The sequence below is a fragment of the Canis lupus genome, chromosome 35 (assembly GCF_011100685.1).
Source record: "Canis lupus familiaris isolate Mischka breed German Shepherd chromosome 35, alternate assembly UU_Cfam_GSD_1.0, whole genome shotgun sequence".
Classification (NCBI taxonomy): Eukaryota; Metazoa; Chordata; class Mammalia; order Carnivora; family Canidae; genus Canis; species Canis lupus.
Window position 1 is genome coordinate 19,065,091 of NC_049256.1, and position 13,789 is coordinate 19,078,879.

The 13,789-nt window shown below is 40.2% G+C and overlaps 1 long non-coding RNA gene across 1 annotated transcript; it reads left to right on the forward strand.

The window, feature by feature from the left end:
- Positions 1 to 6,202: 6,202 nt before the first annotated feature.
- LOC119867665 lies at positions 6,203 to 13,387 on the forward strand. Its single transcript, XR_005384365.1, has 3 exons — positions 6,203 to 6,447; positions 8,280 to 8,353; positions 8,859 to 13,387. It is a non-coding gene; the product is annotated as an uncharacterized LOC119867665 (long non-coding RNA).
- The last annotated feature ends 402 nt before the right edge of the window (positions 13,388 to 13,789 follow it).

Genomic DNA, 13,789 nt, shown 5'->3' on the forward strand with positions numbered 1-13,789 from the left:
GGAGTCCTTCTGACTTGGTTAGGTGGAGAGAGCCCTTCTTCCCATTCCTCATGTGTATTCCTCCCGGTAACCACACTTGTTACTAGGCAGATAATTCTCTCCTACAACTTATCTCTCTCTCCAGGAACTCCTGCTTTTTGCTTTTATAGGATGGATGGAAAGGTAAGTGGGAGAATGAAGTTCCAGTCTGATCACTTAGCAAACACTTGAGGATATCTGTTTGGCTGTTCTTTAGACCAAAGAGGCACTTGTGGACAGAAGTGATATTCAGTGTGTTTAATAGCCATTATGGTAGACCACAGGAGTGGATTTAGACCACAATGTTGAAACGATATTCTGGAAAGGCCTTGATGATCCAGGATTTAATCTTATTTCCAGATTATTAGGAAATCAGAGGGTTCCAGAGGAGAGGCCAGGGTGGTTGAGTGGCAAAGCCCTGGGAAATGGCTATTTATCAATTGTCTGGAAGTATTTCTATAACAACCAGGTGATTATCAGCCCTTCCTATGGCCTATTATCCTTGGGATTAAAGCTTGAGCTGTCATTCTCAGGCAATAAGAAAAGTCTTATTTCATATCTCTTTACATCTGGGCTGTGATGGAAGCAATATTCAAAAATTAAAAAGTTTGATAAAATTAGCTTTACTGAGTTAAGGAAGGAGACTTGGGAGGCGAAGCAGTAGAGCAGAAATCACAAAGAGAGGGAAATCAAGATAATGTGATAACCCCAAAGTAAAAGTTTTATCTTGAAAGGAGGGCTTTTATAGCAGAGAAGACAATGAGACTGAAGGTGAGGGAAACATCCTGTGTTTATTGATGACCTTTATAAGTTGAAAGCAAGAGAAGAGGGATAAGAGAGCAAAAAGCAGAGATATGGAAGTGACAGTGGATGACACAGACCATTCAGGTGTGGAGCACAAGGATGGAAAGAAGTTGTGTGGTAGTAAGAAGTGTGGGAGAAGAAAGCTTCATTGGAAGTTTTCATTGTTGTTGTTGTTTAATCCATTAAGTGTATCTGAAGGCAGAAGAGTAGGAGTTGGCAGGGAATACGTGACTGTGGCCAAAAGGGAGACATGGAGCACAGTCCTTCTGATTCCAAGTCAAGAGTTCTGTCAAGAGCTCATATGGATGGAGGGGTTGGCTTTGAAGCAAATTCACTTCCTTCTAAGACTGAATGGTGACATCAGAGTATTGACCAGCATGTGAAAAAAGAGTGTGAGCAAAAGTAGTAGCTTAAACCAGAGAGCTGTGTCTTCTGAGTCAAATAGATCCCGAGAGTGGCAGAGTGAAAAGAAAGGTCTAGGGATGCCTGGGTGGTCTAGCAGTTGAGGGTCTGTCTTTGGCTCAGGGTGTCTTCCTGGCATTCCTGGATGGAGTCCTGCATGGGGCTCCCTGTGAGGAGCCTGCTTCTCCCTCTGCCTATGTCTTTGCCTCTCTATCTCTGTCTCTCATGAGTAAATAAATAAAATCTTTAAAAAAGAAAAAGAAAAAAAGAAAGGTCTAAAATATTCAACAAAGGGCAGGAGAGAATTTGTAGAACTGAGTTATTACCAGGCTGCAAGGTAGGTTCCAGCTACGACTGGACACCAAGTTGTGTGTGGGGGCTGGTGGTTCTGCATAGGCCAACAAGTTGTGAGGCCGAGGAAATGAAATATGTAGGGATATGGTGCATATGACCCAGGAGAAGCAATGACATAGGTTCGGGATGGCCAGGGTGAGTGGGGGGAACTGAGCAGAGCGGAGTGTCGATGGGCTCCCTCTGGGTACACAGTCCAGGGAGTAAACCGGATGAAGTACAAGGCTCTAAGCACAGGCTCTGTTTGCAAGGGAAGCAGATTGTCTAACCGTAAAATGAGTGGAGCGGGTGACATACTGGTTATTCTTTGGAAAAGGGAAACAGGTTCTATGGTTGTTTGTGCCTTGAAAGACCTCACCAAATTGTAACTGGTAAGGGAAGTCAGGAGGGAATTAAACCCTTCGTTGATTTGGCTTTCAAACTGCAGTAAGTTTCCACAGTGTGATATACTAAGGGAGAAAAGGGGAGCAGGCCTAGAAGGGACAAGAGTGAAGCCACATAGACATATGCAAATATGTGTGTGTTCACTCGCTTTTGAAAGCAAACATTTTGTTTTCAGCAAACAGCTTGCATTTTGTGCTTCCTTAATTTTTTTTTTAAAGGAAAGTTCACACACAAAACAGCCTGTCATTGCTGGTTTCACAGAGCAGGAAGACAGGCCCTTGAGTGTTTTCCAGTAACCAGCTCTCTAAGCTGGTTCTCACACGAGAAAGAAACCCAGAGTCACAAAAGGTGCCTATGAAAGGTTCTTTTAGACTAAAATTTGGTGGACATTAAAAGAGGGTAAAAGTTCAAATGAGAAGGAGCCACTGCCAAGTAAGCAGGAATCTCAGCCAAAGGGAAGGAAAAGGAGACACTGGTTTAAAATGCAAGTAACCATGGCGAGCCAACAGTTCAATGCTAGAATCTGGTTAAGAAGTAATATCACACAGAGCTGTGATTGTTTATTCAAAGCAGGCCATGAGAGAACAGTTGTCTCCAATGGGTACTCGCACAGCTTGGATTCAATATTATAAGTGCATTTTTAAAAGCATCCAGCGCTTCTCCCTGACCCATTTGGTTTTAAGCAAAAAGAAAAGAAAGCACAAAGTTTATTCTCAATGTCTCTTGTGGGTTTAAGACAGCTTTACATATGGAAAAGCATTTTGGTGTCAGCTGTTGAGCTGGTTTCCTGCAATTCTGCTTTCATTTGCCACTGGAAACTCTGCCTTTCTGTGTGGTAACATCACCCACTTCCCAAGGTCCAGAAACTGAAGCCCCTCTAAAGAGAAGCAGAGCATTTCTTTCTTTACAAAAACATGTTGTGCTTTGCCCTGGATTCTTAGCGAGACAGGCCTGCAAGTGGCTCAAGGACTGTGAGAATGAGGATGAGGTCTGGAAATCTGACATAAAGATAAGCCTGATATAATATAACAGGAAGTTCTACAATGGCCAGAAATGCACCTTCACGTTCTTGCCAATTCTTACATTGTGGGTTATCCATTTGCTGTGGTTACCCCATGCAGACAGGAGCCAGGATGGTTCTGTCCTTCCTGTGTAGATGGGATGACTATCAATATAGCAAAGGCTTTGGGGAGGGAAAAGGTCCCTGATCTTCTGAAATTTTTGCAAATGTATGTTTATCACTTGGCATGTGAATTTTTCTAGAGAAATACATCTGTAAATATCCCCAGATTATCAGAATGGGCCATGACCCCAAATGCATTAAAAATCTATGCACTGGGCACCTGGGTGGCTCAATGGTTGAGCATCTGCCTTTGGCTCAGGTCATGAGGCCTGCATCAGGCTGCCCGGAGGGAGCCTCCTCTCCCTCTGCCTGTGTCTCTGCCTCTCTCTGTATATCTCTCTCTGAATAAATAAATAAAACCTTTAAAAAAAGAACCAATGAACTAAAGTGTCACCAAGTAAAGTATGCTGGCCACATTCAGACATATGGAAAGAATGGTTTTGATTAGGACAATACAATAATAGGGATAGTGTGCTGGAAGGCTTTCTTGCTGGTTAATGGATACAAGATGGCCAAGGAGAGGAGATTTTCAAGAGGATATTGTACTGGAAGCCAAGAGAACTGGTGCTCCAGTTCTGTCATGACAGAAGGATCATTTTCCAGCTCTAAAAGATGTCATGTCTCCATTCCTCTCTTTTTCAAGTCTTGAGCCACTAAGGAGTCTGAGAGATGCAGGAGAATCTGTATAGTTAAGAAGGGAAGAGTTGTGTTTCAGACCTCAGCCTGATGATCCCACATCCCAATTTAGCAGAAAGAAAAGGGCAGCCTATCATCAGGGGAGGTAGTCTAGCATCGTGTTCCAGGGGTTAAAACAAATAATCTGGAGTTAGACTGGTTGGGTTTGAAACCTTGTTCATTAAATCATAGATATTACAATCCTGTGCTGGTTACATATTACCTTCATGCCTGAGGTTCCTCAGCCTTATAGCTGAGTTATAACAGTTGGTTCTCATTGTTTTAGTCTACTTGGGCGGCCATAATAAAATACCATAGACCGTTTGGCTTACATAGCAGAAATTTAGTTTCTCACAGTTCCAGGGGACAGAAGTCTAAGATCAAGCTCTAGGTGATTCAGTTTCTGTTAAGAGCCCTCCTCCTGGCTTGTGGATGGCTGCCTTCTCACTATGTCCTCATGGCTTTTCCTCAATGTATCTCGGCTATACTGGAGAACTCTCCAGCATCTCTTCCTATAAGGGCACTAACTCTATCAGATCAAGGTCTTACCCTTATGACATCATTTAACCTTAATTTACTTCCTCAGAGACCCCATCTCCAAATACAGTCACACTTTGGGGGATAAGGCTTCAACATATGAATTTTTGGGGGAAATAGATAGTCAGCTGATACTCTCATTATTCAGAGATTCTGTATTTGTGAATTTGCCTACTCTACAATTTATTTATGTCTCCAAAATCTGTACTCATAGCACTTTTGTGGTCAATTGCTCACTTGCAAAGAAAGGTGAAAAATTTGAGTTGCCTGGCATGCACGTTCCCAGCTGAGACTGAACAGGGCAATGCTCTGCCTTCTTATTTCAGCTCTCATGCTATAAACAAATATCCTTTTCACAGTCTATTTAGTGACATGTGTTTAACATTGTGTGCTTTCGTCGGTGATTTCACTGTTTAAAATTGCCCCAAAGCATAGTGCTAAATGCTATCTAGTGTTCTTAAATGCAAAAGGGCTGTCATGTGCCTTACAGAGAAAATATGTGTATTAGATAAGCTTTATTCAGGCATGAGTTCAGGTCTGCATGCTCTTATTCATGAGTTCAATGTAAATTAATCAACATTACATATTAAATAAAGTGTCACTTAACAGAAACACACATAAAACAAGATTATGTCTCAATCAGTTGATGAACACTGAGACTTATAGGAACCTCGCCCTTTATTTCTTTTAGGAGCGGCACTTCAGTATTATAGAACATAACTACCATGACTAATAGAATTGATTGCATATGACTCATTAGGCTATGATGAGGATTAGAAAAATTATTATATACAATGGCCTTGTGAGACTGCTGTGTCAGTTCGGGCTGCTAAAACAAACACCACAGCCTAGGGGGGCTTAAACAGTAAACATTTCTTTCAGTTCTAGAGGTTGAGAAGTCCAAGATTAAGGGGCTGACTGGTCAGGTTCCTATTGAGGAGCCTCTTCCTACTTTGAGGAAGAACGCCCTTTTACTGTATTCTCACATGATGGAGAGAGAGATCATTTCTGTTGTGTTTCTTCTTTAAGGGCTGAGAGCACTGATCCCATTCATAAGGTTTCCACCCTCTTGTGACCTAATCACCTCCCAGGGTTCCCACCTCCAAAGTTCCTACCTTCCATTACTTTGGAATTAGGACTTCAACTTATGAATTGGGGGTGGGGTGGACATGCAACATTTAGTCCACAGCAAATGATTAGCTCAGAGGCAATGCCCAGTAGATGTCTTCTAGTATTATTTCTCAGGACTAGAACAGCAAGAGATTACTCCACAGGTGGAAACAATAATATGCAGTATTAACCCTTGCCCAAACATTATATAAATAGAGTTTATAATGAGGCCAAAAAGAATTTAGGACTTGTTGGGTCATCTACCCTACCATTTCACCAGAAATAGCCAAAGATGCTAAAATGTTAGCCACAGATATGGCTGAGGTTATATTAATTAGTTTACTTATTGTTTATATCATCTGCCTGACATTTACTTTGCACATTTATGTAGTGCATTAAATACTATATGTATTCCAAGATGGACAAAACTTGTGCATAACTAAGTAAATAAACATGTGATATCAGAGGTGGCTCAATGAGAATGAAAGAAATATATATATATATATATATATATATATATATATATATATATTAAGAGAACGTAGAGTTGGAATGACTCCCCTGCTAGTTCTCTCAGCATTTTCCTGAGAACTTCCTTGTCTTAAACCCTAGGTGATGTTTATCACAACTATAGAAGGGCCATCGTGGTCTGCTGGGAGTCCATTTTCTGCACTGATTAAACTATAACTTGATCGGGGCACCTCGGTGGCTCAGTTGGTTAGGCGTCCAACTCTTGGTTTTGGCTCAAGTTATGATCTCAGGGTTGTGATATGAAGCCAGTGATGGGCTCTGCACTGGGCATGAAGCCTGCTTGTCCCTCATTCTTCTCCTCTGCTCCTCCTCCTCTTGTGCTCACTACTTCTCTCTCTCTCTCTAAAATCACTCACTCACTCACTCACTCACTCACTCACTCACTCACTAACTCTTTAAACAAACTATAATACTGTCATCAACACAGCCTGGTGCTTGAGAGCCCAGATTCTGGAGCCAGACTGCCTGGATTCAAGGTCCATTTTTTTATACCACCAGCTCTGTGACCTTAGGTAAGTCACTGAATAGCTGTGTTCCAATTTCCTTACTATGTAAAATGAGCATAGGGATAGTACTTTGTAGCACTGCTATGAGGATTAAATAAGTAAATATTTGACAAGCACCAGAGAAGTGCCTGGCACATAATCTGCTTTGTTTTTATATTTAATGAATGACTAGATCATCATCTCTGAATGTCCCATACCAGACACATACTAAGTGGATAAATAAGATAATTAACAATCAATTGTTGAATGAATGTAAATGACCTTGGAAAATGTGCATAGGAGAAAAATATGAGGAAATGATTTAAAAAGAGCTGATTGGGGATCCCTGGGTGGCGCAGTGGTTTGGCGCCTGCCTTTGGCCCAGGACGCAATCCTGGAGACCCGGGATCGAATCCCACGTCGGGCTCCCGGTGCATGGAGCCTGCTTCTCCCTCTGCCTGTGTCTCTGCCTCTCTCTCTCTCTCTCTCTCTGTGTGTGTTTGTGTGTTACTATCATAAATAAATAAAAATTAAAAAAAAATAAAAAGAGCTGATTGGATAGTTAGGATATTTTCAATTGTTCTCCTCTGTTATAAAAGCTTTTCTTGTTTTGATGCCATAAATATAAAGCCCAAATCTTAGGGTATGGTATACAAAAAGAAGTCAAGCATAGGATCTGTGGCAGTAACATGTAAATCTCCACACCTGAGGGGCTTACAAATAGCAAAGCGTATTTCTTTCCCTAGAAAAGTATGATGAAAAAGTAGTTCCCATCCATTTGATCACTAAGAAATTCAGAATATGTTTATCTTGTGATGTTACCATCTTGTGTCACCATGATGGGAAAAAAGAATGAAGGGAATGAATTCTTAATTGCCATGGCCCAGATAGGACATGTCATTTCTGCTCACAATCCGTTCCTCAAACTAGACCAATGTCCCAGATGCAGTTGATGCAGGAGGAGCCTGGGGAAGGTAGGGACTCACATGGAGATCAAGTGAGCAGCTGTCTCTACCACATGACAGATGAGGCCCTAAATACTCTGATCACAACTGTTTCTACTTTGTTTTTCAAATGAAATGAGGATTTGAGGTCTCATAAAACTGAGGAATAATCACTAGATGTGTACAACAGACATTCATCACAAGGAAATCTGGTTGTGTCAAGAAGAGTGCTCTGTAGACTCCCATTTGGCTGTGTGGGGAGGCAAAGAAATGCAGGATGGGGCTTCTGCTCTCAGTAGGCTTGCAGCATAGTTTCGGAGAAAGGAGAGTCAAGAGGGTCAGGCAGCGTAGAATCAATTGCAACTAACTGCTAGAGATAAGGTAGGATTTTTTAGGTTTTAGTTTTGTTTTAAGGATTTTATTTATTTATTTATTTATTTATTTATTTATTTATTTATTTATTTGATAGAGAGGGTGAGAGAGATTGGAAGGGAGAGAGAGAGAGAGCGTGCACAAGTAGGGGGGAGCAGAGGGAAAGGGAGAAGCAGGCTCCCCCTGAGCAGGGAGCCCTATATGGGGCTTGATCCCAGGATCCTGAGATCATAACTTGAGCTGAAGGCAGACACTTAATGACTGAGCCACCCAGGTGCCCCAAGGTAGTCTGCTTTTATATAAAGAGTTTGGGATTTGGCATCACGCAGTCCTGAGCCCCAAAGTTTACTACTTGTAATATCTCAAGGAAGCCACTTAACTTCTAATAGTAGATATACACAGACATACCACTATGTACATGTACACACACACACACACACACACACACACACTAGCTCAATAAGTAGTAGCTGTTATTTATTTATTACTTGTCTGTTTCTGTAACAAAACATCTTTCATGTGAAATATATTTATTTTCTTCAGGTAAAAGATAAAATAGGATATTGCACCCATTATTCTTTGTTAAGCCTCTATTGAACAGCAGACCTGAAGCAAAGGTAAATGTGTCACTCATCTTGTCGAAAGAATTTCTATCAGGTCAAGTTCTAAACCTAAGCTTGGAAGTCTGGTCCTGCTATATTTCAGGGGGGATAATATGATCACAAGACCTACGTCCAGCAAGAGGGCAGTAGCAGTAGATTAGGGCATCCTTGCCATGGCAAGCAGCCCAAAAATTTATGCCTCAGCCCAGCTGTCCACTTGCATCCCTCTCAGAGCCATGCACCTGGAATAAAGGTGTGGTAGGGCATACAAAGTGTTGAAGTCACCATTGCCCTTCCCATTTCAGTAAATACTTCCCTGCTTTCTAGCCTCTGCGTTCTGGAATATGGGGGCACTTCTTTTTCCAAAGTCCAAATTATAGTTTACTGAATTATCTCAAAACTTATGAAATGGGGGAGGGAGTGGTTATTATCTGCTTGGTTCTGTAGATGGTTCTGATTTTCAGTGTCAATTTAGAATAGCAGATGTCCCATCTCTTTTCTTGTGTCCTGTCCATTGCAGATCAGAGACGCTGGGAACTTATGGAGGGTGTTGACAGATGTCTCATATATATCCTGATCCATGATAAAGGAGTCTGGCTAAACGGAGCCCCACTCATTGGCATCACACTATTGATCACCACCAAACACCAGTAGATCCTTTTTATTCTGCAAACATTATCTACTATTATGAATAAGAATATCATCTTACCATCTCTCCCAGAGCACAGAAGCAAATACAAAGGAAGAATCCTGTAATTTTAACTGCATCAAGCTGTCCTGAGCTCTGTTCATCAGAGAATTCAATTCTGCTGAATAATTCTCCATAGGCACGAATGATAAAAGAGGGGATTATTACCCATCTGTTTGCCCTCTCGGCTTTTGTCCAGCCCTTATTGTCTTCTCAAGCTGGATCCATCTGATTAATTTAGTGACGCAGGAAGGCATCACCAAATATGAGCACATTCCCAGGCCCTGGGAGCCTCTTGCCACACTGAGGCAGAGTGACACAGGGTATTCTGCCTTGGAGCATTTCAGCAAACTGGGGCTGGAATAAGATATTTAAGATCAAGGCCATGACATCTGTGGCTGGGAAAGGGCCAACAGAGATCATTTTTATCTTCTGCTGCACACATGCAATCTATTCATCACAGGCATCAAGATCTTGACTGAGCAGCCAGAAAAAGCACAAGAGCTCTCATCTCCTCTGTTTATATTATTTTGCCTTGTTTTTCCTTACAAGCTAATATAAGATTTTTTCAAGTCTGTGCAAGACTTTGCCAGGGCCCTTGTTTCCAGGAGACAAATTTGAATGGGATTTGGGCAGAAAAGAAGGGAGACTCTGAACCATTAGAGTTCCTGATTTCCAGGTTGTAGAATTCAGGGGTCATTCTTTTAGGGAAATGGACGTGATTGTCAAATGTTCCAACCTAAACAGAAAATAAAATAATTTGTTTACATGCAAACACTTCCACTTAAACTTCATGTGAAAAGCCCATCCATTTCTTTCTCTAATCTATTCTCTTCGAGGCCAGAATTCTAGATTATAAAAGTTTACATTAGAATCAAAACATTTTCATTGGTGAAAATTGTCTTTTACTTATTTTGTGACTTTTCTGGACCCTATTATAGAGTAGAAATTGTAGCTGTACTTACATGCTTCCAACTCACACTCTTAGATCCAGTAGGATGTATAAGAGAACCACTATGTTATTAGAGATTCTGAGTTCAATTCCAGGCTTTCAAACTAACCACCATGTCTGCTTCCCTTCCCTGGGCTTCCTTTTCCTTGCCTGAGAAATGATATAGTTAGACAACATTGTTTCTGAAGTCCCTTACTGTTCTGAAAGTTTCTTTTCCTGGAGGGTATTTGCTTCTAGTGGCATTTACACTATGTATTAACAATTTCTCTGTATTGATTTTGTGGCTACTCTATTAAATAGAAACATGCTTATCTTTGTCTTCATGAGTGTAATAGAGGCTAAAGTGGAGAAGGTGACATGACCTTCACCCTTTAAAGGCACATTATCCTGAGCAACTTCTGAGCTCTGCTTCTAATCTACTTTTGATTATGTCTCTTCTTTCACTAAAGACACAGCAATAAGAACTTCAGAAAGAAGATGCCTATTATGTTTTCACACTCCCCCACTTTCATTTAAAATGTGCTGCTATCATGCACTTATTTTATAATTTACCATTAATCTCTGTGACACTGCCGTGATCAGGATTTCAGAACATTTCTGAAAGGTGCATTGTCTCATACTGCTTTTGTACAGTGAATTGCATTTTGCTGCTATCCACTTTCAAGATTGCTGAAGCACACTCATAATGGGTTATCATGATCCCAGGTAAAAGCAACCCAGCAACACCGAATTACATACTCAGGCTTCTCTACCAGGATCTTACTTTACTTTTAGATGTAAAGAACTGGCCTCGCCCTGCACTTTTTCAGGATCTACGAGAATAGTATAATGAACTATTAAGATCAAGCCTCAGAATTCAGCTCTTCTGAAGTCCTGGGTAGTGATACTACCTTTGTATTTACATTTTGTAAGGACAAAAGGGAGAGGAGTAGTAATTGACATTTATTATGTCCCTTCTATCATATATTCCAAATGCTACATTAGGTGCATCTAACTCACCCTTGCTCACCCAAGCCCCTCCAGCAAACTGTGAAGCAGGGAGTATTATGGCCATGCTACTGACGAGAGACTAAAGTTTGGAGATGTTTTGCAAATTACTGAATATTGCACAAGAAGGAAATACAGAACCTTGACTTGAACCCAGGTCTATTTGTTTAGCAAAACCCATATGGTGGGTTTGTGATTTCTTCATCCTTTTTAAATTTTTAAAATGTCCATTCTGCATACATAATATATTTCTTACATTTGGTTTTTTTTTCATTTTTTTCATTTATTCTTATTTCTTTATTGTAGTAGCATGATTTCATTTTCTACCATGCAATTATCCACCAATATAGTATGCAATCTTCCATCTTTTGGAGTTTGCTGTTCCCTTGTCTGCCATCTTATAAGGACCACGTTTCTGCAAATATTTTTAGATCTGGCACAGGGTCTTTGGGAAACCAACCATAATGGAGCCTGTAATTCATGTGTCTGAAAGTCCTTCCCTGATATAGACAGGTCTACTTGTCCTGCCTCTTTCATCAAACAGGGGGATAGAAGGGAGGAAGAACAGAGGCAAGTCTGTAAAAGAGCTGCTGGTAGAGAATAACCGTTGGAGTCTTGTGAACATGTTGAATCAGCTTAAGAACTTAATTTTTTTAAGTCAATAATAAAGAAGGTGAGAGTTTAGGGTTTTTTTTCCTATCGTGGACACAGTTGTCTATATGAATAAAAATTGAAAACAGAGATTGTGAAAAACTGCCAAATGACCTAAAAACTATGGAAATTTCTTGCAAACACTAGACAGCGGAAAGTCAACACCAAAGGCAGTCTACAGGCTGCACGCAGGTGGAAAATACTGAAGGTCACACATAATGTCATTTTACCAGATGTGCACATCAGCGTAAATATATGTTCTCAGCAATCCTTAAGGCAGGGTGCTGGTGGATAGAAATGTAGACAGCATCTAAGGACACATCTTTGGCTTGTGCCATCAAATACTGAGATTCAATGTTCTTTTCACTCTTATTAAGTTAACAGACACTATAGTTCTAAGACAGAGAATCCTGGGAATAAAGTACCTTCTGAAAATTAATAGTTTTTAAAATTTTTGACAAGATCCATGTTTCTGGGAGCAAGGAATCCTTTGCAGGGTTGTGTGGGGTTTTTTTTTTGTTTTTGTTTTTGTTTTTGTTTTTGTTTTGTCATTTATGGTCTACAGCTGGAGCACTTTTCCAGGATCCTATAGCCTCTCCTGTTGCTAAGCCACACCTCAGATAAAACAGTGATCTATAATCTGGAGTTATTATGAAGATTCAGTATTTTGAAGCCATTCTTGAGAATTTGATGAATTTCATTTTCTGTTTAGGAGATTCTAGTTGCATATCTAGAATTAGATAGAATAGAGTTATTGTTCATATTCAAGTGATTACCCAAAGGAAATACTCCCTTCTTGCTGTTTCTCTAGGAGAAAATAATGAATTCACACACACACACACACACACACACACACACACAGATATAAAGGAAAACTGCCAGATATGTTTAAATCCAAATTCCTGTTGGTACTTTGATACTGGCATTTGCTGTTCTTTGTGCTAAGAACAGAAAGTCCCAATCTTTAAAACATTTTGAAGGTAGTTTTATCAAATGACAAATTATCTCACAGCAAAGAGCCTATCTCCCATATAAGAATCAAAAACCTGCTTGAAAAGTCGATAAATAACATCTAATCCTTTGTTTCATTTCACAAGCAGTTCAGAGAGAAAGATGCTCTGTCTCAGTATTTCTGAAGCCTGGCTACACATTTGAATCCCTCGGGTCTGTTTGTAACCTAGCAGATTCGACCCGCCCTAAAGATTTGGTTGTTTCTCTGGATGGAGCTTGGGCTTTTTATTTCTAAAAACTGCTCAGGTGAGTACAATAGGCAGCTAGGCTTGAGCACTGCTTTGGGGGGACACTCATCAATGGAATGCAGGACAGACATGGATGCTGGAAACATGCAGTAGCAGCTGGATGTCGGGGAGAGAGAGAGGCAAAGGAAGGCAGATACTAGTTAGATTTGAGCTCACCAGCAATTACTGGAAATAATTATTACTTAATCTTCTTACTCCATGGCAGTTACATGGCATAATGGAAAGATCTTGCCCCTGGCATTGAGCAAGTGCCTAGTTTTCTGATGTCAGGACCATCCTGTTAATTCAGATTCAAAGACTCAGAGGCAAGCTTAGTAGAATTGCTGCTTTAGTGATGCTATTTCCAATAATATGCACAGAACCATGAGTATGAGGTCAACCTCACGTTGGCTAGAGCTGGGGGAACCAGAGGTAAAAAAATTACAAAATTTTATTTGAACTTTTTTTCATATACAACGGAATGTTACTGTGTTATGAAAAAGAATGCGATCTTGCCATTTATGACAACATCGATGAAACTAAAGGGTATTATGCCAAGTGAAATAAGTCAGACAGAAAAAGACAAATACTGCATAAATACTTATATGTGGACTTTTAAGAAAACTAAAACAAAAGAGAGAAACATACAAAACAAAACATAACATTTCAGAAAACAGAACAGACTGCTGGTTGCCAGAGGGAATAAGGGTGGAGGGATGGGAAAAATAGGTAAGGAAGGCTAAGAAATAAAAGCTTCCAGTTCTAAAACAAATAAGTCATAGGCATGTAATGTACAAGATAAGGGTTATAGTCAGTAATATTGCACATACTTTATATGATGTCAGATGGTTACTAGACCCATTGTGGTGATCAGCTTGTAATATATGAAAATAAAGAATCAAAAAAAAAAAAGAAAATAAAGAATCACTATCTTG